The 25,000-nt window shown below is 40.6% G+C and overlaps 1 protein-coding gene across 1 annotated transcript in view; it reads right to left on the bottom strand.

The window, feature by feature from the left end:
• The window catches only part of SMC1A (structural maintenance of chromosomes 1A), a 1,753,330-nt gene that overhangs the window by 1,632,931 nt on the left and 95,399 nt on the right, over nucleotides 1-25,000 (bottom strand). The window lies entirely within an intron of this gene.

The following is a 25,000-nucleotide window of genomic DNA, read 5'->3' as shown; positions in this document are numbered from 1 at the left end:
TGCAAACATTTTTTAAAGTATGACACTGAAAAGCAAAGAAGGCAGACAGCTGTAAATATTTCCCCGTCTAACAATCCTGTTTACTTCTTCACTTTAAAGCAATTAGGCTGCTTATCACCTAGTTCAATTTTTTCCTTGTTACCTTCTTGTACTCTCCAGCTCCCAAAGATGAACCTGGGAGCAATGATTAGAAGGCCAAAACAGCCACAATGTATTTGTACATATGGCATTTTTCTACCTAGCAGGTCTGGCATTTCGATCAATCTTACCTACAAAACAAGAAATGCACATACTTCCCTGAAGTGCCATTCAGTTTCCTCCTCAAGTACATGTCACAACTGTAACAGAAAAGTCTGGAGAACCAGCTCAAAATCCACCACTATAACAGAAGGAAAACTGATAACTAGCTCTAACAAGAAAACACACAAAATACGTCAAGATAAAGATGAAGTCAAATTAGAGTGAGCAAGGAAGCATTGTGGAGTCCACTACACAGGGCTAAAAATAAGCTAAATATTGTCATTCATTTATTCATTCCTTCGCAAATTATGCAACTAGGATGATCAAAACCATAACTCAAAAAGATACAAAGGCGAAGTAAATTGGGAAAACCAAGCCCCAAACATTAAAAACACTTGTACTTGTTGTACTGTTTCACTTCAAGAAAATCAATAGGAATGACACAAAGTACATGTACAGTAACACAATATTTTGAGATATTCTTGTAGCCACTGTAACAATTTGAGAGTCTAATTAAGTGTACTAGTTATGTCTGAAAAAATGCCTTCAGCTGATAAATATCCTCTGCACGAGGCCAAGACTCTCACAAACTGAACCGCAGCTACTGTCCGAAAGCAAAAGCTTCTTATAAACCCAGCATTACAAGTATCATCAGATCTTTCAGCATGAAACTCCACACAAAGTTTCTAACAAACAAATACACCATAACTACAGCATAAAAATCTTCATTCATTTCCAATACAGTAGTCAGGGTTCATAGATGATTACTAGGCTAATGGTACAAGAACCTTTACAAGCATAGCCAATAATACACAGGATATGACAATCTATCTTAATTCCCCATATAAGGGATGGGGTGGCATCAGGGTAGTGGGTCTTTGGGTGTTGGAGCCCACAGTCATTTTACAGACTGCCTATGTCCATAAGAGAGATAGGCAGCACCTGGAGTAAATTTACAGTTTCCCATCAATTTATTTAAATTCTTTTTGAACAGAGTAAGGGATAGGCTTTGTTTTATGAAGATGGAAAATTTAATCCAGAGACAATGTAGCCCTTGGGATACGAATCAGTCTTTCCAGCAAGTTCTGTTAGAGTAACAAATAAGGTTCAGGCCCATGGAACACAATCTTCATATAAATTTTCTTCAGAATATGTAGAATTCTGCAGAGATGGATCACAGAATGCCTTGTAGGTCAGGCATAAGTCACCTCTCAATAAATGATATGAGATGGAATAAAGGGAGAGGGTCTTTAGTCAGTCTGCATATGACATGTTTCTTGTGCTTTGTATTTTTTTTTTTTTAATTGGTGAAAATGCCTGGTTAGGTACATGCAGAAGGGAGCATTGTACTCCCAAGAGCCCGATGAGGGCACTATGACTTTCTTTAAACTTGATGCCATGCCTTTATTTATAAGCTCATAGGATAATAGGCTGGTGCTAGGATAACAATTCCCTGGCTATTTCTTCCAACAATATTTACTTCCCTGGACCTGTCTAGCAGGGCGACTCACATGATGCCCGGGGTGAATTTCCCATCTTCCATCCAATCAAGGTTCCTTTTGAAGAGGATCAAAGAAGCGCTCTGCTTGACATGTACGGGCAGTCTATTCTAGAGTCTGGGGAGTCTCTGGGTCAGGAACCTATCCCTCCAGCATGTTTCGTTCATTGTGATGACAAGGTTTAGATCCCTGGAGCATGTGGCTCTGAGGGATTGGGATTTCTTTAAGTGTAGCATGTCCAACAGCTCTGGGTTTGACGTGACCTTTTATGTTAAGCAGAGATCTCCTTCGAGAAGACGCTATGCAAGAGTATAGCTGGAGTTTTTTTGGTTTACTATCAAATTTTCGAATGTAACTCCATCGACTGCACTTTTGTCGAACACGAAAAACTGAAAACTGTAATGTCGCACTCCAAAAGCTAACCTAGGAACAGGTTTTAACATGGGTCGAGATAGAGGCGAGGTTTGTAGTTCAGCAATAGCAGTGAACACCTATCTCGACCCATGTTAAAACCCATTCCTAGGCTGGCTTTTGGAGTTAGACATTGCTGTATTCGACTTTCCGGTTCGACTTTCCGGTTCAACAAAAGTGTAGTCAACAGAGTTACATTTGAAAATTTGATAGTAAACCGTTTTTTTTTTAGATGGTCAGCATAGGGCATCTGCTTTAGGCCTGTGATTCTTTTAGTGAGGTATTTCTGCGGCCTTTCCAGTTGTTGCAGATGTCTTGAGAGGTACATACCAAATGGGGCACTGTATTCTATAATGGGTCTAATGAGGGATGAGTACAGTGGGACAATGACTTCCTTTTTTCTGGATGAAAAGCCCTTGGTGATGAGGTGTGCTACATAGTAGGATTTCCTGACTGTTGTGGCGATGTGATTATCGAAGGTGAGATCACTGTCCACCAGTGTCCCCAATCTCTTATCACACTTTCGGTGTTTAGTGTACTGCCACCTACGTGGTAATTCATGAGTACAGGTTTTTTCCCAAATGGGATAACTATACATTTCTTGTTATTGAGCTTGAGCCCACACAAGGATTTCCTCACTACCGTAGCTGCCTGGTGACCAATGTTTAGGTTACTATCCATCTGTTTTCCTAGGTCCCTTCACCACTGGGTCTACTTTTAGTGGTGTGCTATCAATATTATAAATTTGCAGGGATATCCAATTTACTGAACTGCACAGTTATGCATTTATTACCATTTAGTCTCTGACCATGGTTTTGGCACCAGTCATTTGTCATTTTTAGTCCTGTTTGTAGGATGTCAACATAATTTGGGGATTCAGTGATTGCTCCCAGCTTACATTCATCAGCAAACTTGGCGAGCCAGAAGGCCCCCCACCCCAACACTGGTATATACTTCTCTGAAGTAAAGGCCAAACAGGAGGGGGTCCCAACACTGAGGCCCATGGGACACACTAGTAAAAGGTTTCGTATCGGAAGTGGATTCACCTATCTGGACAACATGCATCCTGTCAGTGAGCCAATTTGCTATCCATCTGACAATGTAGGGGTTTATGCCTAACTCAGTAAGTTTATGATCCCCAAGTGGGGGACTGTGTTGAAGGCTCTGGCCAAGTCTAGCTAAGCAGTGTGTACCGTTTTATCCTCAGAGCCTTGGTGACTTTCATGAAGTTGTCCACCAGATGCAGCAGGCGATACCTCCTTTTGACAGTGCTAAATTGGGTCTGGTCCAGTGTTTGGGAGATTTCCTAGGTCATCTATCAGGTCCATGATAATTCTTGCCATGGCCTTGCAGATAAGATTGGTCAGTCTTATGGGTCTGCAATTCCCTGGGTCGGTTGATGGGCCCCCACTCATGCAGAGGGACAACTGATACAGTCTTCCATCCCTCTGGGATAAAACCCATCCAGAGGCTGTGGTTAAACAGGGTTTTAGTGGGCCTAATAAACTCTGTTTTGAGCTACTTTTAAGAAGCATCCTGGAATGTTGTCAGGACCCATGGAGGCTGTATGTCTGGCTTTAGTGAGCACAGTAAGGACCTGTTCCCTCGATGTCCAGTAGGTGGATGGCTGCTGGTATTTCTTTGGGTGTGGTAGGAGGTGATGGTGGGAGAAGTTTAAACTGAACTTTTCAGCCAGCAGGTTTGCTATAGTTGCAGGCTGAGTATCAAGTGTTGCCATTCATGATTAACTCAGCACATTGTCGATAGTTACCCCCCCCCTCCCCGAGGCTAGGGACATGAAAAAAAAAAAAAAAAAAAAAGCCTTATGGCCATCTTTCACCTAGGAGGCTATCTTTACCTTGTAGTTTGCTTTGGCAGATTTGACTTGCTCTCTAATTTGTTTGTTTAAACTGAGGAGTGCCTTTTTGCACGCTTGTCTGTTCCTTCTTGGCTTCGGAGAGGATGTTTTATCTTTTGTTGAACAACCTACTTATGCTAATGGTCCCTCAGGATGGTTTATTTTTGCCAGTAATCATAAGCTGAACTCTCACAGGAACTGCCTCCTTTATGCAGTCATGAATGCAGTTGTACAGTGCTTTTGTGTACATCTCCGAGTAGGCCTCAATGTCATCCAGGTTTGGAAGTTTAATAAACTGCTAAGGCCAGTTACCTCGAATCAAGTGACAAAGACTTTAACAGGTTTGGAATCTGATGGGACGTTTAGGTTGGTTTTAATACTAAAGGAGATAATTTTATGTTCAGATCTTACCAGAGGAGAGTTGATGCACAGAAGGCAGCAGGATCCTCCCCCCATGCTCATGAGTAAGTCTAGGATATCTGTACCTCTATTTGGGGAGCTAACTAGTTGCTTCAGGGTGTTTGCATTGACAAAGTCCAAAAATCTGAACAAGTGAATTATGGGTCATACAAGTCTCCCAGTTTATGGAAGCGTAGTTGAAATATCACCCATAAGTATGGTGTTAGCCAGTAGGTTTAGATAGGAGGTGTGGTTTTCCAAAACTCACGTTAAGGGATCTGTAGTTAGCAAGGATATGACAGGGGGTCGCACCTGTGGTTAGTTGGGCATAATGTTGCTGGACCAGTCTAGCAGTGTACTTGTCCTTTATAAATACGGAGATACCTCCCTTTGTTTTATCCAGGGCGGAGGGTGATCGAAATGGATGAAAGGGATTGTAGTCTTTGAAAGCTGGAATGCTTAACATGGTTCTGAACCATGTTTCTGTGACATTCCATATGTCTGCATTCTCCAGGGTGAGGAGTGCTTCCAGTGAGTGCAGTTTTTTTTTTTTTTTTTTTTTTTTTTATTTACGCTCCTAGCATTGAGCAGCAGAACCTTTAGATAGTAATGAGTTAATTTTGTCATGTTGAAGGGTTTAGCAACTTGGCATGGCCTAAAAAAGGCATTGCGGGGATTGGTAAAGTTTTTGTCAGCATCCGGAAGCCAAGTGGTGACAAGTGCAAACCATTTCTTTCAAAGCATTGTGCTTGTCGAGAAGGTCTCCCCAGGCTGACAGATACTGGATTCCCTTGTTGCGACACCAGAAACCAAGCCAATTGTTGAAGTCAATCATTTTTGCTGGTACTGTGGCATCACTGGTGAATGTAGGATGCTACTGAAGGCTATATTCATACCCAACTGGGACAATGAGAGCTCCATATAGTCCATTGAGGTACGTCTTAGATAGTTTCTGTCCATAAGGACTAGGACAGTGTCATACTTTGGTCTTGCGAGTACCAGAATATGCATGATCTGGCAGATCCTGGCTCCAGACAGCTTACAATCTCCTTATTTAGCCTGGTAAGGGGGACATCAGTAAGTCTTGCAACGGAATCCTCAATAACTAACTGAAGCAGTGACTGCTTCTACTACATAAACTGTTTGCTGTTAAATATGCTGTTAATGCTCACAATGGATTTTGGCTGGAGACTTGTGTAATGTAATGCTCCTTAACTGGTTTTGACTTGTGCACTTGCCTACAGTATCCTTTCCCTAGTTATTTGTAGAAGCTGCAACTGCACATATTCCATTTACTAAAGCAGTGTTTTAAATTGCAAGAGAGACAGAAATGCTTTTTCCCTGTTGGCAACAGGCAAGCTTCTTCGACCTCTATTGATCAGTGCTATATTCTGTATTACTTAATATTGCAGTCCAGCATAAGTGTATGTTGCGTTATCCTGAAATGTTCTAACCACTTATTGCCTACTGTACTGTTATTTTGAGAAATGATGACTGCACAAGTATGTGTTTTACTGTTACTATTATATGAGTTGTGCCTGTTATCTAATCCACTGATAGCCCCCCCGAGGACAGGAGTCCATACATTACGGGGAGTCCATACATTACGGTCTGTTGAACTTCTCTCTGTCTCAGTCATTGCACGCTCACTATACAGACACCACAGGTCCCCTTACAGCTCCTTTAGGTTCCCTTGTACCTCTCCTAACACACATCCACGCTCAGTCAGCTCACCCTTACTCCTCTAACTTCACTGCTCACCGAGGTGTTGTGCACTTTGTAATAACTAGCCACATTCCTAACATCACTTACTATCTCTCTTACAGCACACTTGGTCTGCCTGTATTAGCACAGCTCGGGCCCCCCCCCCCCCAGCAACTACAACACTGTCAAATAGAGCCACTGCTATGCTACAGTTATTGCAGGCAAAGAGTAACACCTCTTAAGGATATCCACCAGACAAGTCTGCATAGGTGACTGGATGGTTGCAGTTTCTTGTTATTAGCACATTTGGTCCTTAATATTTATGTTTTATACATTATGACTGGTTGTTTACACTTCTTTTTATAGCATATTTAATTTTTTTTATTTGAGGGTTTTGGATCTGAATTTTACTATTGAAAAAGGTCCAAATAAGTTTATTAAATTGATATTTTGCATTCATAAGTTCTACAATAATGAATTCACCTGTTTTTTAAGTCAAGTTTTTATAAGGATGATTTTTACATCTGTGTTAAGTATTATTTTTACTATAACATTGTGCTGTGAAAGGTTTTAAATGTTGGGACTTGAATTTAACTGAACTTAATTGTTGCAAATTGATTTTAATTATTCAATTTAACAAGGTATAAAAAGACTGGGTAGGCAGAGAGTTTTATCTGATGAAGTGCATTTGTTAAACGAAAACGCATTGGTTTAAGAGCGTTAATGCGGCTTTTCCTGACGTGTACCTTGTGGTTTGATTTTCACTTGTCTGCTGTTGGTTTAATAAATTCCAAGGACATTTACAAGTGGTTCCTGTTTGGCTCCTTTTTCTGAAGATTTACTGGTTTTCATCTACTTTTTTCTTGGTTCGTTTTATAGCATATTTGTTACTTTTCCTAGTTATTTTTAAACATTGCTTTGGCCAGCATGCACACCTGCAAGGGCACACCACCCCCACCCCACGGAACTACAGCTTGGTCTCTTGCCACCAAGTGGCACAACTAACAATATACTTGCTGTATCTTATCTCAACTAACTCTACCTCCCCATCAGAATTCCTGTAAAGTAAAGTTAGTACCATTTACTTGGTGTATTTTGTCCCCAGACAGATTTGTCTTCCTTTATTTTACTTACACACCAAGGCCATAAATGTAGTGGGTCTGCAAATATCTGCTTATACTCCTACCTTTCTGCCTCTACCTCTTCCTTGCTTTCACATACCATATAGCTCCAAAGCTTCCACTTCTCATACTGACTTTCTTTGCACTCTTCTGTGAGCGGGCCAGCCTGCTCAATCTGCCATCGCTACACTCAGGCTCACTCCTCTCCTCTACCCTACCCCATTTGCACCTACCCCTGCATCACCTAGACTTGCACCAATGCTAACCACTCTCCCAACTTCCCCCAATCAAGAATCAGCCTTCATCTGCCAGTCACACCTCAGTTAACCAATCACAGTTTGTTAACACTCCTCCCTCTCCTCACACAACTTAATTGCAACAGTCCTTAATCACGCTACTCCCACCACACCAAACCAACACCCCACTTTCCCTATATCTTCAACACACCATCCAGGTAACCTTTCGAAAAAGAATACACACCATGCTCTTTCTCCTGCCCACATTCTATACCCTACTGCTATCTGCATACTACCCAACATCCTACAGTCACCTACAGAAACAACATTGTCCGTAGCCCCACACTATATTAAACTAATACAGTCCACTCCTCACTCCCCTACCTTGCCATCTCCTCCCAACTCTACAATCACATACCTATTGCATACTTCCACTTCAAACATGTAGTGGTCAGTAATACCATTAACCACTTCAGCAAACACCTTCACATACTCTCCAAATTGTCACACAGACATGCATGTGTATTATCACAGATTCTCCATAGTGGTGATATACACCCCAATCCCGGGCCACATACTGCACAACATACCATCATGGCTACCATTCCATCCCTTCCTCACATTAAAACTACAGACCTTCTCATTCTTAACATGAACCTCAGTAGTCTAGTTAACAAGATCAAACTTTCAAGCAGTCACTGCACAACATTCACCAGACATTCTTATAGCAACAGAAACTTGGCTAAAACCCTATACGAGAGACCCAGTCATACTCCCACAAGGTTATAGCATACACAGGTTAGACAGGATCAGGAAGAAGGGTGGCGGGGTTGAAATCTTCTACAAAGACAACCCAAGTATAGACTACCTACCCATCAAATACCCTTATGATAACTTTGAAGTTCTAGTAACAGAATCAACTCAAAGAAAAATATTACCATAACAGCCACTTACATACCTCCCAATAATACTCCCACTGCCACGGAGGAACTCATACCCTGGACAACCTCAACCTACACCCATGAAACCACTACAGGCAACTTCAACCTAGACTGGAACACGTGCAATGGTGATAACCCCGCTACCTTCATAAATCTACATGGTTTCTCCCAAACAATCCAGTTTCCCACATGAATAGATAAACATAGCAAAAGGGAATCTATCTTAGACTGGTCCCTTAGCAACAGTACCACCCACAACTATCTCTCCGGATGCCTTCCAAATAATTTAAGTGACCATAGACCTACCTACTAATCAGTCATCACCCAGAAAGTACAGTTGTGTACACTTACCATAAATGTAGATGTTAGAGTGTATTCACTGTTGCAGTCATTAGATTTGGGTCATCTGCTTGCAGTAGCCCTCAGTCGGCCTAATTAACAAAGTCTTGGGTCCTGTGTCGGTTGCGGTCCCTTCTTCCATGACATCAGGTTGTCAGGAGTATAAAACATGCAGCTGACACCATTACATCACTTTTTCTTACCCCAGATGTCAGGTGCCCCCTAATGGGAAACAATTAAATCTATAAATACAAGGATATACCTCCAACAAAAAAGCAAATACACCAAAAAGCTTTTAGAGCATAGTAAGCGAGAGTAGAGGTATAGCCAAAAGAAGAAAGGGGGCTGGAGGGAGGGTAACCAGTACTGCAACAGTGAATACACTCGAACATCTACATTTATGGTAAGTGTACACAACTGTGCTATGTTCTTCGTGTTTCACTGTTGCAGTCATTACATTTGGATAGATTCCCAAAGCTAAGGTTGGGAGGAGGAATTTAAATAGAATTAGGACCAGCTATAGGGCCTTGCAAGACTGCAATGGCAAAACAAGCTCTGGATTTAGAGGAAAAGTGGCAAATGATAATGCTTGGTGAAAGTATATACAGAACTCCAGATAGCAGCTTCTAGGATGTCCCTAGTAGGGACGCCCCCGAGAAAGGTTGTAAAGGTAGATGCAGCCCTGGTTGAATGGGGTCTGATGCCCTGTTGGATAGGTTTTCCATGGTGCTTATAGAAGAAATGAATGCAGTGGCCTATCCATTTTGAAATGGTTCGTTTTGAAATAGCTTTCCCCGCTGTCCCTGCAGCAAATGCCACCAGCAGTTGTTCAGATTTCCTTTGAGGTTTAGTACTGTCCAAGTAGAATCTAAGCTGTCTGTGCACATCTAAAGAGTGCAGTACCCGCTCCCCTTTGTTCTGTGGGTTAGGAAAGAAGGTAGGCAAATGAATGGACTGATTAAGAGCCACAATGGATACCACCTTGGGCATGAAGGAGGGATTGGTTTAATGTCTGCATTAAAGATGATGAAAGGTTCCACTGCCATAAGGGCCTGTAATTCAGATACCCTTCTTGCAGAAGTGATTGCTAAAAGGAAAGCTGTTTTCCAGGAAAGAAACTTTAAATCTGCAGTAGCAGCTGGCTCGAAAGGGAGGAAGAGTGAGTTTCTCCAAGACAAAATTAAGATCCCAGGCTGGAGTTGGAGCTCTCCTGGGTGGCCTTAAATTTTTGGCCCCTCTGAGGAACTGCTTGAGCAGTGGGCGAGAGAAGAGGGGAGGCTCTGTGCTATAATGAGCTGAAATAGCTGAGGCATGAATTTTGATGGAGAAAAAAAGACAAGTCCTTATGAAGCATCTCAGTCAAGTATTACAGAATTTGAGGTAAATTGGGCACTGCTGTGTTCATTCCTTGAGACTGGTTCCAGGCACAGAATCTTTTCCATTTTGCAGCATAAGATTTCCTAGTACTAGGCCTCCTTGCCTCTAAAATTATATCCATCACTGATTTACTGAGGGATGGTGAAGGAGAGATTAGGTAATCAGCCAGGCTGCTAGGTTCAGAGTTTGCAGCTGAGGGGCAAGAATCTGGTTCTCCTGCTGAGACAACAGGGAAGGAATCTGAGGCAGGCGCCATGGAGCAAAGCGTGACACACTGCGCAAGAGTGGGTACCAGTGTTGGCGAAGCCAGTCTAGTGCAATTAAAATCATCCTTGAGTTGTCCTGTTTGATCTTTAGCAGTACCTTGGAGAACAGAGGCAGAGGAGGAAAGGAATAACCCGATAGGTTTTTCCAGCTGAAGGATAGAGCAACCACTTTCCAAGCTAGCTTGTGGGGAATCTTTGTGCAAAATTTGTCCAGCTGACAGTTCTGGGGAGAGGCAAACGGGTCGATATCTGGGCTCCCCCATTTGCTTGTCAACATGTTTAAAATCTTTGGTTTCAATTTCCACTCGTGGGGGTCCATGAGGTTTCTGCTTAGTCCATCTGCCAGTGTATTTAGTTTTCCTGGCAGGAATTGAGCTTTTAGATTTACTTGGTAGCTCAAAGCGGTGTTACACAATGCCATGGCTAGTCTGCAGTGGGGGTAAGAATGTGCACCCCCCCCTGCTTGTTTATGTACCACATGACAGTGGTGTTGTCCTGGAAGAATGTGCGCCTAGAATGCGGTCAGAGCATTCTGTACAGCTAACATTTCCTTTTGATTTATGTGTAGGTACATTTGACTTGGGTTCCATTTGCCCTGAATGCACTTCCCTGCCAGGTGAGCCCCCCATGCATAGTCTGATGCGTCTGTTAAGATTTGGGCGGCAGGGGGTAATGTAAATGGTAGTCCCCTGTTTTGGTGGCAGGCCTCTGCCCACCAAAGGAACTCTAGGCATAGGCAAGGTATGACAGGAATCCTTGCTTCTAGATCCTGTAAATGTTGACATCATAGGCTTTTGAGATACCATTGTAGTTTCCTCAGATGCATCCTTGCAAATGGAATTAGAAGAATGCAGGAGGCCATGAACCCCAAGGCTTGCAGTATTTACCTTGCAGATAGCTGGGTTTTTGTGGCCACTTGCTGGGTTTTTGTGGCTACTTGTTTAAAGTAAGTTGTCAAATGAATCCGTTTCTCTGGTGTGAGGAAAGCCATCTGGGAAGTTGTATTCAAGCCTGCTCCCAGGAATATAATTTGTTGGCGGGGTACCAGGTGGGATTTTGTTTATGGTGAACCCCAGACACCCTTTGAACAAAGGCAAGATGATTCAAAAGAATGCCCATGCTTTCTGCCTGAATTAGACAATCGTCCAGGTATGGGTATATTTGAATATTTCTTTGCCTGCAAAATGCAATGACTGGAGCTAGACACTTTGTGAATGCCATGGGCGCAGTAGATAAGCCAAAGGGCAGTGCAGAGACTCCCTGATAGGGATGTGCAGGTATGCTTCTTTTAAAGTCTAATGTTGCCAACCATGCATCCTTACCTAGCATGGGAAGCAGTTGGTGAAGAGTCAGCATTTTGAATTTTGGAATCACCAGAAAGGTGTTTAGAATAGAAAGGTCTAGGATAGGACGCCATGTATTGCCTTTTCTGGGTACCAGGAAAAGTCTCAAATAGAAACCTTGTCCCTTTTCCTCTTCTGGTACCAACTCAATAGCCCCCATGTTTAAGAGAGCGTACTTGATTTTGGGCCTCTGCCACTGATTTGGGGGTAGAACTTGCCACCCACTTGGTGATGGTAATGTGTGGAAATGTAATCTGTATCCTTGGGACACTATATTTAAAACTCATTTGTCCTGGGTAATGAGTTCCAAGTTTTTGGCCTGCAGACCAATCTTTCCACCTAAAGGAGTATTCAATTGGGAAGTGCTTGGAAGTTTTAAAAGCAAGTCATTGAGACAGTTTTCCATAGGGGGGAGTCTTACTACTCCCAGGTTTGGGTGCGGAAACCCCCCACTGTCTAGTCTTGTGTGTCCCTTGGGACTGAAACCCGGGGTTTGTGTGGGTTTGGCTTGAGAAGACCTGGAAGGTGCTGGAAAGGACCAATTTTTAGAGGGTCAGTGCCTACTAAATCTAGGAGGCTGAACTTGTAAGAAATCTTTAACAGTTTGCATAGACTTAGCTTCATCTTCCATCTTTTTAAGAACGTCCTCAGCCTTGTTGCCGAATGTCTTGATTTAAGGGAGCATCCAACAATTTAGCTTTAACATGATCAGGCAAACCTTGCTCCACAAGCTAAGCATGCCTTCTGAGCACAGACCCAGTAACAGCAGCCCTGCAAGAGGCCTCTAATGAATCAAATCCACATTGCAAAGTATGTTTTCCAACCTGTTCAGCAGAATATATTAAATCCTGTAATTCTTTATCTTCAGCACAGTCAGGAATTAACATCATTTTCTGTTTAAGCAAACGAATAACATGTTGTTGATACTTTAACATATGAAACTGGCAGTTTAAAGCCCTAATGGCCAAGGTTGCAGAGGTGTAAACTTTCTTACCCCATCTATCCAGCGCCCTGGAGTCTCTATCAGAGGGGATAGGATTTTTAGCAGTAGAAGCCTTAATGCCCTTGGGTCGCTGTGAAATATTATCTGGATCCGCAATAGGATTTTTAAAAAGGAACTTGTGAGAATCAGGAACCCTGTAATATCGGTCAGGTTTTCTGGGAGCAGGAGGCAAAGAATCAGGGGCCAAACTAGATTCTGAAAAGGCATCATCAACAATGTCTAGTACAGGAGGTATAGCTAAAGGCCTATGCTGAGGCAGGAGCAAGAAATCCCCAAGCCTCTTTTTTTTTGACTCAGAAAAATCCTGGCTTTCCCAGTGGAAATGCTCCCTTAGAGTATGTAAGGTCTCACCAAAGAAAAATCCTCTGGAGGGGAAGCAGAGGTAATACAGTCCTCTGCATCAGAATCCTCATAAGTAGATAAGGGCAAATCCAAATCAATCAGAAGAATCAGAAAAATCAGAATCCTGTTCAGAAGATTCATAAACAACTTCAGTCCTAGGTCTCTTGGGGGGGGGGGGGGTTGGCTTCCCCTGATTAGAGTTATAAGATCTTCAGCCATTCTTATCATTTGTTTTTTAGGCATAGAGGCCTGAGCATGCGGCCTGGGCGCCTGTTTCTTAGGCATGGTACGAGATTCTGGCCTAAAAGAAGAAGGAGGCATCGGTTTAATATGCAAGTCCATAGGCCTGAATACACCCTCAGAAAGCCGGTGCCTGCACAGTGGCTCCAGACCCATCCAAGGTACAGACATCCGCAGGTTCCACAATTGAAGCATCTCGCAGCATATCGGACTCCGAATGGGTATCAGTACAGGCCTGCGAGTCAGAATTAGCGGGTATCAGGGGCTGCAAAAGCGCCTCACTGAGTACCGGCGAACTGGTGACTGGCTTAGGAGAAGCGTTGTCAGCAGCTTTGGACCTCGGCAGCCTGTCTCTGCCTTTATCTTTGCGTTTTTTCGGAATGCTGGTAGTCGGATGGCTAACAGACGACATTTCTGGATAATTAGCTCAGGGCTTTATTGTTTTGCCTGAAAAGCTGCTTCATTTTGTGGATTACAAGTTTTGGAAGCTGCTGTGAATTTTTTGTTTGTTTTTTCTTGATTTCTGGATAATTAACCCAAGAATCGAAATATTTAGAAGCGAAAATATACAGATAACGGATAGTGCACTGATTAAATAAAGCACAGAACCGACAGCAAGGTACGTCGTGGTCAGGGCCTAGGCAAGGAATACAGTACGAATGAAAATCTTTGTGACGTATTTGCTTTCCACAAGTAATGCAATTATTAACTTTTACTGACATCGGTAAGGAGCAAGAAAAAGTTTCCCCAACAGGGTATTTAGCTTTTTAGTTGAAGACTTCAGTTCTGAAACTGAAAAACAAAAATTTCAGGAGTCGGCCAACCGGCACTTGAGAACTGCTTCTGCTTCGGGCACCGCACGGCAAGAAAGACTGATGTAATGGCGTCGGCTGCATGTTTTATACCCCTGACAACCTGACGTCATGGAAGAATGGATAGCAACCGACGCAGGACCCAAGACTTTGTTAATCAGGCCGACTGAGGGCTACTGCAAGCAGATAACCCAAATTTATTGACTGCAACAGTGAAACACGAAGAACATCCATAATTTACAAAGTCGTACGAAATACCAAAAACCTCTCTAATGAAGCATTCATAGACATGCGCAATAAATGCAGCTGGACACCACTCCATCATCTCCAACGTGACCAAGACGTAACATACTTCAATGTCACATTTCTAGCTATTCTAAATAGCTTTGCACCAACTTGTACATGTCCTGTTAAAAATAAAAGATTGCCCTGGATATCAAATGAAACCATTGGACTTCAAAAACTAAGGGACAAAACCTGGTATCAATACCAAAAAAACAAAAGACAGTAAAACTCTGCTAGCATGCCAGCAGCTCTGCAATCAAACAAAAAAACTCAAACTAGACAAAAAAAAACATATTACACAACTATGCAAAACAAATATGAAAACAATCCCAAAAAGTTCTGGCAAGCAATTAATTCACTCCTCCATCCAGGTAAAGCTACAACTCCAGAACCAACAAATCAATAACCAAAACTGCCTCACAAATCAACACCTACTTTATAAACACCATCCTCTCCTTAGTTACAGGGAACAATTCCACCCCTCTGTCTCTTCCACCTAATGTGGAAACCAACAACTTTTTTGACCTCAAACCTATCCCAACTAACACCATAAGAACAATGCTGAAAAAACTGAAACCTTCCTTAGCAGCTGACCAACTCCCCAAGGAGTATCTCAAACTGTCAGCTGATGCCATAGCTCTGTCAATCTCCATTCTGATACACAGGTCTATAGCAGAATAATATGTCCCAAAATTATGGAAAATTTCCTGCATCACCCCTCTGCATAAAAGGAGGAACATCAACAGAAATAAACAATTACAGACCCACAGCCATCCTTTCCCAATGTCAAAATTCTGGAAAAATATCCACACTTAATTACTACAATACTCGTTACCTCACAACCTTATCTCTCCCTCTCAACATGGTTTCAGACCAAAACATAGCACCACCACTGCCCTAATTAATTTTTCTAACACCATCAACCAACTGAGAAATTCAAACCAGCAAGTAGCAATCTTCTTAGACATGTCAAAAGCATTAGATACTGTATCCCATCAGAAACTCCTTAGTACTCTTGCCTTACTAAACCTATCAAAGACTTCCCTCTCCTGGTTCCTAAGCTATCTTTCTGACAGACAAACAGTACAATGGAAATCCGAACTCTCACCACTTCTGCCTGCCTCAGTTGGAGTCCCCCCAGGGCCCATACTAGGACCCCATCTTTTCTAATCATCTAGCCCCATCCACAACACATGCTAAAGTAGTTCAATATGCGGACGATTCAACTTTAATCTGCTCAGCGGATACCTTACCAGACCTCCAAATAATAGCCCAACAAGCTTTTAACGATACAGAAACATATCTAAGTAAATCACAACTAATCCTCAACCCCAAAAAGACACAAGTTAATGCTATTTACCAGTAGCAAACAATCACCGACCACCCCTCCTTTCACTATTCTCTCAGCAAACACAATCATCCAACCAGTTGAGCATACAAAACTCCTTGGAGTGACAACAAACTCAGATCTGACCAACACATAGCCACCACAATTAAGAAAGTTCACATCAAACTTGGCTCACTGTACAGAAGCAAGCCATTCCTCACTGACAATACCACACTAGCCATATCCAGAACCTTCCTCCTCTCTACACTACTATACGCTTTCCTCCTCTTTACCAACTTAAAAAAAAATATCAGACTTAACCAAACTGGAAACTTGCTACAACAAAACAGCCCATTTTGCAGCCAACCTTCCCCACCAAACCCACCACTGTATGTGCTCTACATAAATTAAATTGGCTCGAGCTACCTAACCTTGTCTCTACCCAACTTAAATTCACACACAATATCATCTGCCATCTTGACAGTTGCCATCCCCCGAGGAACGTGTTCCCTACTCATACCCACAAAGTCTAAGATCTGCAGACAGAAACTTTCTCACAGTAAACAAAGCTAACACTCACGGTGATGCCCTATTCTCAAATCAAATAGCCAAATTATGGAACACTACCCCACATCCTCTAAAACACCAGTTTCAGTGGCGGATCCAGGAATTTGCAAAGGGGGGCAGTCTGGCTTGTTGACTATCTGGGTAGGAGTGGGAAAGTGGGATACTGGGTTAGGTGGTTGTGGAAAGATCACCTTAAGAAGTTCTGACATCATGTATGGAAAGACAGCAATGCACATTCAGTTTGACATGATGTCGCTGTGGATGTGGTAGTAGAAACAGGTGACATGGAACTTTGAAAACCGAAATTGGAAAACATTCCTTATAATGAGGTACCTTTGAGAGGTACTGCTGCTTGTGCTAACTAATGAAAGGAACATCCTTTATAATTGGTTTATAGTGCATGAGGTGGCCCGAATTAAAAAACAAAAAAAAAAAAACAGCATTTTCTGCGGAAACTGGTAGTCTGTGGTTGCTGCACTGTTTTTTTTTTTTTTTTTTTTTTTTTAAGATTACTTACGGTGCCTAGGCAAAATAGTATACTGCGAATCAGCAGGGGAAATGGTCAAACCACATTTTTATCTAGGTAGTTAAATGCTGTGTAACTGCAATCTTGTTTTGGCCCTTCAAGTTATAGCCCCAGATCAGAGATATTTTAAATATTGGTACTACTGGCATAGAAAGTTAACAGAATAACAGGAGCTGACTGCATTTTGTGAAGTAAAGGAAAACAAGTATAGTAATGATCTTTGTTAAATGAACAACAGTTTTCAAAATAAATTACATTAAATAAAGACAAATAAATACATAAATAAACAAACAATAAAAAGTAAATCAGTTAAGAAGGCCACAATAAAAAAGTTACAATCCAAATTTTTAGGCCTCTGAAAATCAAGGCACAGATGATGTGACAATAAAACAGATTTCTGAAAGTGAAAACAGATAAAATAGGTTGAGAAGAAAGTAGTTTGGTTTTACATAATAAATCGGCAAATCATGCTAGGACTTCTTGTAAAGTCACTCTTGTAGGTGGAATAAGCCCATATGCTTAATACCATAGTATTGCTGACTACATAATGTGCAAAATAAGTTGTCACCAGCCACTAAAGTAAAGATTAAAAAAAGGTTGTTCACGGGAATTTTGCTTCTGAAACTTAGAAGTTATTAGCATATCTTGAAACATAACTGATGGAATGGTATACAACTAAAATAATCCAGTACAGATTATTAGAAATGCACTTACACAGTCATCAAACTGGTGTCAAACAGTTTTATGTGTACATATCATACAGCCATCAGTTAAACTTGCTGCAGAAGTAACATTCAATAATGGTAGATGCTGTGCCAGTGGTTGCACAGGATTGTCGTGGGAGGGTGCTTTTACATGCTAAATGGGGTTTTTTGCTTCGTATTCTATTTTAAGGTGACGTATTTTTTGCTACCACAGATACCATTTTCTAGCAAAGCTGTATTGTGACTGGAATTGGAGGGTTAATAAAAACAAATGCCTCAGAGTCCAGTAGCAAAGACTTCAGACTGGTCAAACCATGCTACTCGTGCACACCCCAACATCAGGGGTGCCAGAAGATGCTGAAGGTTGGGGAGCGGAGGTTCAGAAGGGTACTTAGTGACTCAAACAAGTCATTTTTTAAAAATATTTGCTTTGATAAAATAGCATGCATGTGATATACAGCTGAAGTTGCATTAAAATAAATTCCACTGAAATTTCATATAAAATTACAGAATTATTTTAGTGCCTTTCTTTACTCCATTCCATGTCTGAGTGATGCACATATTTTCACATGAATGTATGGTCTTATTTATTTATTTTTAATCATTTTTTGACCGGGTTAGTCCCACTAGACTCGTGGCTTCTTTTCAGGGGAAACCCAAGGTTGTAAGTATACTACTAGGGCAACGCCTACACTTTTTGATTGGTGCCATGGGATCTTTTACTTATACCTGAGCTACCACCAACTCAAGCTGATGGAACCTCAGTTTGGTATCTCATTCCAAGGATGACACATTCATCTTGGTGTGGGAATAGAACCCACAGCCTTCCACACAAAAGGTGGGCATGCTACCTCCTGAATTACTGAAGCTGCACCTTTCTGATACCGCTGTATACTGTTCACACTGGATAGTCTGTGTGGCAGGAACTTGGATGAATACAAAAAAAAAAAGTGAGACTGCAGGATTAACAGGCAACACTAGAAAAATACATTGACTCCTGTGTGGCATTTGAATATTGCAATACTCAAACTATATTGTGTTAAACAACATCTGTAATTGCTGAATAGCTGGAACTCTGCGGTTTCATTCTGTTTCTGGCCATGGTCTTGGAAGCTCACTATACACTTTATATTATGAAATTGAAAATAGCCAAACTACATACCTTGGCTATTTCCAAATTCATATCAGGGTGTACACAGTGGGCTGTCAGTACTATAATTAGAAATAGACTGAAAACATATCTTTCATGCTTCTGCTTTGGCATGTCCAAGCATTTTGGGGTTAATACACACTGCTTATGTTATTTTAATCAACCTCAGAACCAATCAGTCACAGACTTTTGCTACCAAAATCTGCATTACAGCTTTCAGTCTTACTAGCATTTAGAAAGCAATAAATGGAACATAATGCAAACTTGCATACAGACATTTTGGGTTATAGAAGCAAAACAATCTTTCAACAATTAAAAAGTGTAACTGGAGAAACCATACCATTATCACAGTTCAATTTGAAAATACAGCTACTGATGCAATATTATTATCATAATTCCACTTGATGTCATTTATAAAAGTAGTAATGACAGCAGACCCCAGCTAAACAATAGCAGCACCTGGTCCAAATTGGTCTAAATAATGTCCAGTGTTTAATAACTAACCTTTCAAAAATAGTAGAAGAGAGTAACAAAACAGCATTGCATTGACATATACTAAGCAGTGGCAGAAACTTTTCCAGAATCCAAAGACTACTTGCCTGGATCAAGCAATTGCTACTCTGCTGTATAGTATAGTGGTTTAGGGCTCGGTTTAATCAATAAGAAGTAGATGTCTTGCAGCTTGCAAAATTTTGGTTTAGATAAACATTTTGGCATCTGTTGATTCAAATCATGGGGGAGCCATGCATTGCTTGGATGCTTGCTTTAAAGTTGTCATTTATGTACAAACCTATAATAAGTAATATGATCACAGGAGGCTCACACACATGCACACTTAGGGCGACCATTAAATCACCCATATCATGCTTGTAGGATATAGAAGAAAACTGGAGTACCTGGCAAAAAAAAACATATACAGGGATGATTTACAAGCTCTCCACAGGAGCTTCCCTGAATAAAAACTATAAAAACTAAACTGGAGAAGTACTGTGAGCCAACAGTACTAACTGGTATGTCACAATCAGAAAAAGCTTGGCATCGACGGCAGCTAGTATTATCAACCCAATTCCAAACTCGCATCTTCTTGCTCTGTATATTACTACTGATATTGTTTGATTTTACCTGTTCTGTCTGGCATGAGTAGAAGTGATTTTTTTTCTCCAAATGTTTTAGTATGTATACAATAACTGACCCCTGAACTGCTGAGCATTATGGATGCTTTCTGGTGGTTTTTTGGAGTTTTATTTTTAAACAACATTTTCACCAATCTTTCTGTTCAACTTTCCTTTCCTCATGCATTACTTCAACACACCCTAACAGGCAAAGAGAGCACAGCAAGAACTGTAGAATAAATTGCTAAATTAACCTAGTGGTCTGTGGACAATTACAGGGTTATGATTGTTCTGAGGTGCATTTAATTTTTTTAACCATTAACTTACAAAAACATGAGTAAGAAAAGAAATTCAATATTTTTCTTTCAATGAAGAAATGAGCTGTTTCTGACAAAATAACAGTTCACAATAAATTGAGAGGACAAATATTAGCAAGGATACATGTAATATTTTGGAGTAGTGCCTGCCCCCCTACTCCTCCCCTAAAAATGGTCACTTTTTTGTATATTCCTCTACTTTTACTTTGCAATGAAAGTCAAGGCACAAATGGCTGCAGTATACTTCAAGTGACCACTGCCAGACATCTATACAGCATGTCTGTTCAATCTCGCCTCCAAAAAGACATCCACCTTCTGTGTACCAATCCATTGTCAACAGTGGGATGAAAGTGAAAGTTGAACAGAATGCAATAACATACTTCATGCTGTTGCTGTCATACCCATATAAACAGCACATTTTCTTATGCCTACCACCAAAATACTTAGCCATCTGTATACAGATCTAATATCTGACTGAGAAGGTGGGGAAAAATAACGTTCACAGCAGCGTAGCCCAAGTTGTTGCACTTAAACACACTGACCCTACACAAGCTATAACAACCTTCTATGCACACCTTTGAGATTTGTAATAAAAGTTAAACAAATAATAAAAACACCCCCAACACACACACACACACACACACACACACACACACACACACACACACACCTTTTGTGCACACCTCCGAGCAGGGCTGGTTTTAGACTCTATGACATTAAGAGCAGAGGGTACACTTATACAGCCTGGGATGTGGGGGCCACCAGGTTGCCAAAAGCTCTCGAGTGTCTGGCTGTTCGATGGTGCATTTATGGTGTTATATTTGAAAGTTAGTTACTTGATAAATTTTCTTGTTTTTTTTTTCACTTGCTATTTTTTTTTTATTGCTACACAAAAGAACGTTTCCACAGATAAAATGTTTCATTATTTTTGAACTCGCACTTAAATCCACAAATGCACAGATACTGTGAAACTACCCATAAAAGTCACCTCTATCACAAGATTCATACTCATACAGACAGATGCATGCCAATTCACCTGTGTCATATCTTTGAGGTGCTGGAGGAATCAAAGTATATGGATAAACTCACACAGAGAGACAGGAAAGGCATGCAAACGCCACAAACAAGAATCCACACTCAAGAACTCGGCTATTGCCAAGTGCTATGAGATAGCAATACTACTCGCTGTACCACTGTGCCAATGAGCAGTTGTTTTCATACACATCCTGCTCTTGGCAGACCCTTGGAGACGGACACTTATGTGCAATGCTGACTCTTGTGATGTAGCAGGAAACAAATCACAGCCAACTTGTTACTTTTAAATACAATCATATAAAACTTACTTTATACTGATTTCAACAAATATTCTACATTATGTGATGCTAATACTGCTACAGCAAATCAATGAGTGCTGATTAACAGTAAACAAACAGCAGCAGGGATGTCATTTGTTTCACAGTAAGCCTCTATACTAATCAATTACAGTTACTATATGGATTCTGTACACCTCAAATATATGATTGTGGCAAAACAACAACAATCATAGTCAAAGTAATGTGATTCAAGTTAGTTACTCCCACACAGAAACGTATTCCATCTTGCATTATGCAAACTCACAACAGTCCTCCAAAGCAATATTAGTGACAGTTTAAACAAAGCTAACAATAAAAGTCAGTTATTTTCATCCACAGAAGGCCCCACCCCACCCAGTAGTTATAGCCACTTGTGTAAACTTCAGACATCTGACTGCATTAAAAATAATCGCAAGGTATTGAATTTCTTTGTTCCATAGAAAAAAGTATCTACACATTAAAGTATGCCATGTTATAAAACATAAATTAAATCAGTCCTGCAAAGCCAAAATAAGGATTCATACTTCTCATCAGACAACCCCAGCAATAACAGCTAATTTGTGTACATCTCAGATGTCAGAATTTTACAAAACAATACAAATGAGCCACAAAACAGCATTATGCTTTCATGTATTTTCTGAAAGATATTAAGTCTGAAACTCAAATGTATGTCATTATGTTTGTCATTGCAACCTTGAATTAAATACCAGAAAAACAAAAATGTACAAAGAGCAATCCAAAAATGCAAGGCAAAATCATATGGCTTGGTATGAATATGCGGCATACCTCTTGACTTCTTTACTCAATAATCAACAACAAAGCCAAAACTAAGTGAGAACATAAATACATAATCAAGGACAACTTTTAAATATTACTCTAATTCATTTAAAATTTTAAGAGAACAGGTTTTGCATCAATATTAATTTTAAGAACAAAAAAAGCATAAAGCTCTAATGTCGTGTATTACTTACAGACGTTACTCTTCAGTGATTTACCAGAAAATCAAACATTTTATATGGGAAAGAGTAAAATATGAGGTAAAATCAGCAACAGTTGGGAGCTAGTTGTTTGCCTACCACACTAAAAAAAAAAAAAAAAAAAAATCCCTACTACAAACTGGACCATTCATCACGATGCCACTTAACACACTCTCAAACACTGTTAATGCCATAACCTTCCACTGTTCAAAATGTTGGGGCTTTCTGGTCATGCTCACCCACTGTAATTAAGACAACAAAATCACTGAGTCTTTGTAGTTTTATTTGTTTTCAAGATCATGGATGCAATAAAGCAGAAAGCACAAAGATTAAGAAGAGTTGTGGCTGCGACAGATAACTGTGTGGAAAAAAGAAAGGAAAAACAGTTAATAAAATACTTTGGCTAAGTGATGCAGGTGTGGCTGCCTGTTTCAGCGGTTAGCCCGAGTAAAGCCACAATCAGAAATGGTCTGCATAATAACAATTGAGAGTAATGTTCCTCTTTAAGGCACACATCTTGGACACATTCCAGAGACGGGCAGCAATGTTACCGCCTGAATCTGTACTTCGATAAGGCTACAGATAGCAGCCAGTAAGATGCACATGTAGGCAGGACCAGTGGTGCACTTTCCTATTTTTTTTCTTTCTTTTTTTTTCGATCACAAAACATACATTCAGCTAATGTAGCCGAAAAATTTGAAACAACGTTGTTTCTTTATTTTCTGCTTCTGTAGTTGAATAAGTGTTTTTGTTTCAGCTGACAAGTCAGCAGAGAGCAGATTCCACCAAGTCTGTGGAAAGTGTGTGTGGGGGGGTCTCACCCCCCCTTCACCCTATGTTTTTGATTCCCTTGCCCAATATACCCACGGAAGATATTAGATTCTGCTGGGATTACTATAGCCATGGCTTGCATCAGCTAATATCCACGGACTTTGACATGTGTATAGCTTATTTCAAAATGATGCAGTAGCATCAGTGGAACCACCAGGAAGATTTTCTAAGCCTTTTTTTTTTTAAACCATGCTTTTACTGCACATGATTGTAAATCAAGATAGAAAAAGGGGAGGCGCGTGCCCCAGCGCCAAAGCCTAAATCCACCACTGAGTTTTAAACAACTATTAGAAAATCTATCCAAGAACTGGCATTGCTCCTGAGCAAAACCTGACTGACAAGATATCTATAACTCTCTCAACACACTGTCCACTCCTCATCTCATTTTCTCTCTCCTCTGTGTTTATTACTATACTCAAAAATAAAAATAAATATAGATTATATCTCTATCTCTCTATCTCTATCTCTCTATCTCTATATCTATATCTATCTATATATATATATATATATATATATATATATACACATTATATATATATATATATATATATATATAGGAAATCTCATTTGGTCATAACTATTTTATTTTACATTTGTTGACTGGGATTGTCCGACTGAGCTGAAGAGCCCTTTTTCAGTGGAGGCCTGGGGAGAAAAGCTCCAAAATATTATACAATTTTCATTATAAATTAGCATTAAACAGTGATGTTTACAGGATTATTGCAAGGCATTAAGTAGCAATACAATGTTATACAGTGTCAATAATCAGGAGTACTGCATAACTATTTCAAGATGTATAAAAAGAAATGTGTCATTAAGAAGAGTATAGTTTTTGGGGTAAGTGGTTACAAAAAGCCAGTTTTACCATGATGTAGTTGCAATAGAATGTTTCTCTGAGGCAATATGCTTAATACATTTTAGAAGACAGTAGAAAGAGTAGTCAAGGAAGATTTAGAGGGAGCTAGTGAGAACAGTGAGCTAAGGGCAGAAAGTAGACTACGGTATGAGAAGCAGGGGATGTTAAGGAGGGAGAGTGCAGTGGCAGGACCAGTGACTTTTAAAGTGCTCTTTGGTGGCGGTCTTAAATTGTTTAGGATGTGACGGATACCTGGTGTCAAAATCATGGCTTCAAACTAAATGGCAAAAAGTGCATAGTCATCCCCTATAGAAAAAAACAAAGTACCCACGAATTACCACATATGTGGTAGTCCCCTAAATACAGAAAATGTAATAAGGGATCTGGGGACCCAAGTAGATAGTAATCTCTCCTTTGATAATCATATTGCCAAGGTGGTTACAAAATCCTTCTATGTGGCCCACCTAGTCACAAAAGGGCTCGCATCTAGAACAAAAGAGGTTATTGTGCCCCTCTACTCATCAGACCCATCACAGAGTACAACTCCCCCTTTGGGATGTACCTTAAAAAAGCACCTGCAACAGCTGGAAAGACCACAGAAGTACCTCACCAAGAGGATTACTGGCCTCAAACATATGCTCTATGCAGCCTGACTGAAGAAACTCCAGCTGTACTTGGTTGCATACCGCTTACTCAGAAGTGATCTCTGCCTGACATACAAGGCCATGTCCAACCCAGAATTGATGGAAATGCTTCACCTAAAAAAAAAAAAAAAAAAAAAAAAAAAAAAATCCCCGACAGCCACAAGTTCTAGGGATCTAAACCTCACCACAACGATAAATAGGATGTGCTGGAGGGATAGATC

This window comes from Protopterus annectens, chromosome 1.part0 (assembly GCF_019279795.1).
Source record: "Protopterus annectens isolate FY-2018-M chromosome 1.part0, PAN1.0, whole genome shotgun sequence".
Taxonomy (NCBI): domain Eukaryota; kingdom Metazoa; phylum Chordata; order Ceratodontiformes; family Protopteridae; genus Protopterus; species Protopterus annectens.
This window is presented reverse-complemented; position numbering and strand designations above follow the sequence as displayed.